At 42.4% G+C, this 2,981-nt stretch overlaps 1 pseudogene; it reads right to left on the reverse strand.

Annotated features, from left to right (window-relative positions):
• Positions 1 to 909: 909 nt before the first annotated feature.
• On the reverse strand, positions 910 to 1,371 carry LOC114222666 (V-type proton ATPase subunit G 1 pseudogene; annotated as a pseudogene).
• Positions 1,372 to 2,981: the final 1,610 nt, after the last annotated feature.

Genomic DNA, 2,981 nt, shown 5'->3' on the forward strand with positions numbered 1-2,981 from the left:
TATGGGATTTTTCCTTATCCATGCTCAGCTGCCTGGAAGCAGGAGCTGAGAAAGTTAACGGTTGGACTGATCCGGGCCTGGGGATTGGCAGAGCAGGGTTTGCTGATAATATGAACATGTTTTGCTGATAATATGAAGTTCAAGAATCTCTGAACAGGCAACAAGGACTAATTTGACTTTTAATTTTTAAAATTAAGCTGCTCAGGAATGGCGAGAAGCAGCTTTATGCCTATAGTTCTTTGTGAGTTGCGGTTCTCACTCCCTGGACAACTTGGTTTTGTAATGAATTCATAACTGATATAACCACTAGAACTAGTATGGTTAAGAGTAAGCAGTATTGCTTCTTTCTTTTTTTATTTATTTTTTATTTTATTTAATTAATTTATTTTTTTTTGCATGACAAAGTCTTTACTTTCAAATGATTATCAGTACACCAAGTAAGAACATGTATACAAGTTCTTGAATTCTATCATCTAATAATTTTGGTTAAGAGAAACTAAGAGCAGCCTGAACAATATATACCAATATACGCTTTTCCACCCTTAGCCGAAAGGACGACTTAAGGCCGGCTGCTGCTTCACACAAGTTACAGTAACTATTTACTACTTTTTCATAGAGAAAGCCCCTGACCTTCAAGAAAGCTTTAGGGAAAAAAAAAAAAAATTAATCCCTTTCTTTCTTTAAACAGTTTTTTTTTTTTTTACTACATCTAAGAAAGAAAAAGTACTGATACATATGTTGCTTGAGCTAAAAGGCATAGGAAAACAGACAATGTATACACATTAAATTTCTAAGAAACATGAGGTAAAAGGAGAAAATCTTTGGATAAGCTCTACGTTTGTACAAAGAAGCTAGATTTGCTATTCTCCAAGAAGTGAAGGGACCTACTACATGATATACAGAAATAATTTAATGCCTTTTCACAAGGATGTAACTACTCAAGCTTTGCTCAAGCTTCGTATTCCATGAAGGCATCGAACATGCCAATCTGCACGCAGAGCTGCTCCTTCCTCCCTGTCCATTTATGCAGTAGTTTTCGTGGATTTCTGGCCGGATGTCACAGACAAAGGCCAGCAGGTTATCCAGGACCTCATTCCTGTTCTGCTGGAAGTAAGCCTGGAGGCTGGTCATCTTCTCCTGGGTCTCCTTCTCCACTTCGGTGCTGCAGCTGCCATGGGATCCCAGAGCCGCAGCTTCCTTGGCCTTGAACTCCTTCTCTCTTTGCAGACGTTATTGTTCAATTTCAGCCTGAGCTGCTGCTTTGGCCTGCTTCAGCCTCCCGTTCTTGTGCTTGTGGGCCTCCGACACTTTCTCGGCGGCCTGCTTCTCGGCCTGCAGCAGCTGCTGAATGCCCTGCAACTGGCTGGCCATGGCGGCGCCGACCTCTTTTTTTTTTTTTTTTTTAAGATTTATTTATTTATTTGAGAGAGAATGAGAGATAGAGAGCATGAGAGGGGAGGGTCAGAGGGAGAAGCAGACTCCCTGCTGAGCAGGGAGCCTGATGCGGGACTCGATTCCGGGACTCCAGGATCATGACCTGAGCCGAAGGCAGACGCCCAACCAATTGAGCCACCCAGGTGCCCTGTATTGCTTATTTCTTACTGCTTAAGTAAGTGTAATCACGCTACAGCCACACAAGATTTTATGTGTTCTTAATACTGTCCTATTCCTCTAGTAAAATCTGACAGAAGAAAGGTAAAAGAAAAAAGAATAAAGCTCTAAAAATATAATTACATACTCAGAGACAGAATTGCTTAGGTAAGCATCTTGCTATTAATTAGTATGTTGTATATTTTGCTGCCTTGGCTGCTACTAAGACATTGTATTTAGGGAAACTATTAAATGAAGACAAAAGAAAAACATCTGGAGTAGCTTAGCTCCAAAGCAGAGTGCGGTGTGAAGTAGCATTGTATTGCGTGCCTCTTTCCCCAGTTGCCTGCCAAATCCCTGAATTTCCCTGATTTCAGGGAGGTTACATCATAAGCATTTGATTAAAAAATGTGTTGCTATTCATAAAGGCTGCGTATGCATACTTAAGGCAAACACATCCATAATCCTAATTCTTCTGGCTTTCTTGAAACCTGTCCTTTCACTTTCCATCTCCTCGGAATGGAGGTTTTGTCTCTGACATGTCTATGGATGACTGACAGGTGAGGTGAGCAAGTCTGATCATTTAGAATTATGTTTGAGGCTGAAATTAAATGAGACTTTTCACATCCTTCCCCAACAAAATGGGTTAGCTAGCAGGAGGCAAGCAAGTTGCAATTCTAAAAAGAGGGTGTTGCTACAAATGGCTCTTCCCCAAAAGACCCTCTCTCAGAATTTCGGTTGTTGATAACTAGCAGGTTTTATCTCCAGGAACTAAGTCTCTCTTAGCTTCTGGTCTGCCAACTTATAGACGGTCTTCAGCTGAAGCAGCGCTGCCAGAAGGAATAGCTGGAGAATCTCCTCGACTCTCTATTTATTTTAGAGTATGATAATTTGAGGGAAAATTAAAATTGCCAGTTTTCCATTACATAGGAAAGCTCTCAGTGCCGGTTATCTCATCAGACCTCACAAATATACCTCTGCGGGAAATTGTGTAAATAGATGGGAAAGCCAAGAAAAGGAGGGGTTCACGTCTGGGCAAAGGCCACACAGTGTGTTCAGGGCAGGGCTGGGCACCTACATGTCTGGACTGATCTGACTGAGCTCTTCCAGCTCTAGCCCGGGACCGGGCAGTATGCAGATGTCCAGATCATGGAGTCAACACCGAGCAGAGGGCTAGCTATGCAAGGGGCAAGGATACTAGGTTTTATTTTATTTTATTTTTTAAAGGTTTTATTTATTTATTTGACAGAGAGAGAGAGAGATAGCAAGAGCAGGAACACAAGCAGGGGGAGTGGGAGAGGGAGAAGCAGGCTTCCTGCAGAGCAGGGAGCCCGATGCAGGGCTCGGTCCCAGGACCCTGGCATCACGACCTGAGCCAAAGGCAGATGCTT

This window comes from Eumetopias jubatus, unplaced genomic scaffold (genome assembly GCF_037043125.1).
Source record: "Eumetopias jubatus isolate StellerSeaLion01/CBP00866 unplaced genomic scaffold, mEumJub1_p1.0 scaffold_2, whole genome shotgun sequence".
NCBI classification, from domain to species: Eukaryota; Metazoa; Chordata; class Mammalia; order Carnivora; family Otariidae; genus Eumetopias; species Eumetopias jubatus.